At 38.8% G+C, this 799-nt stretch overlaps 1 non-coding gene across 1 annotated transcript; it reads right to left on the reverse strand.

Annotated features, from left to right (window-relative positions):
- Positions 1 to 230: 230 nt before the first annotated feature.
- On the reverse strand, positions 231 to 364 carry LOC120364454 (U8 small nucleolar RNA). Its single transcript, XR_005579707.1, has one exon. It is a non-coding gene; the product is annotated as a U8 small nucleolar RNA (small nucleolar RNA).
- Positions 365 to 799: the final 435 nt, after the last annotated feature.

The following is a 799-nucleotide window of genomic DNA, read 5'->3' on the forward strand; positions in this document are numbered from 1 at the left end:
TCTCTGCTTAGATAGAGGTAGTGGAACTCATAGCAAAGAACTATTTAGAACCTCTAGTTTAAGAAAGAAAAACATTTTATATCAGTTATTGCCAAATGGAGAATTTCAAGAGTTTTAATATTGACTTTGCTACTAGATTAAATAAATAAATGGAAATTTAAAAGTAACCATATAAGTGATCACCTCTTTATCATGCCTGGTAATTTTCTTTTTTTTTTTTTTCAGGAAAAATCAGATAGGAGCAAATCAAGGTGCTGAAAGTCCTGCTTACTCAGAGATGTTAATCATGTATCATGTGAACCCCAATCATGTTCTAATTTGCCCTCCAAAAGGAGGAACAGGTAAGGATTATCCCAACTGACAATACCTGGTGATATTTAAGTATAATATCCAGTCTCTATATAACCACTTTCCATATCAAAGTATGATTTAGAAATATTAGACTGGGCGCGGTGGCTCACGCCTGTAATCCCAGCACTTTGGGAGGCCGAGGCGGGTGGATCACGAGGTCAAGAGATTGAGACCATCTTGGCCAACATGGTGAAACCCCGTCTCTACTAAAAATACAAAAAATTAGCTGGGCATGGTGGCGCGTGCCTGTAATCCCAGCTACTTGGGAGGCTGAGGCAGGAGAATTGCCTGAACCCGGGAGGCGGAAGTTGTGGTGAGCCGAGATCGCGCCATTGCACTCCAGACTAGGTAACAAGAGCGAAACTCCGTCTCAAAACAAACAAACAAACAAACAAAACAAAAAAAAACAAAAAAAAAAAAGAAAAAGAAATATTAATGGTAACAGTTT

Source organism: Saimiri boliviensis, chromosome 5 (genome assembly GCF_048565385.1).
Source record: "Saimiri boliviensis isolate mSaiBol1 chromosome 5, mSaiBol1.pri, whole genome shotgun sequence".
NCBI classification, from domain to species: Eukaryota; Metazoa; Chordata; class Mammalia; order Primates; family Cebidae; genus Saimiri; species Saimiri boliviensis.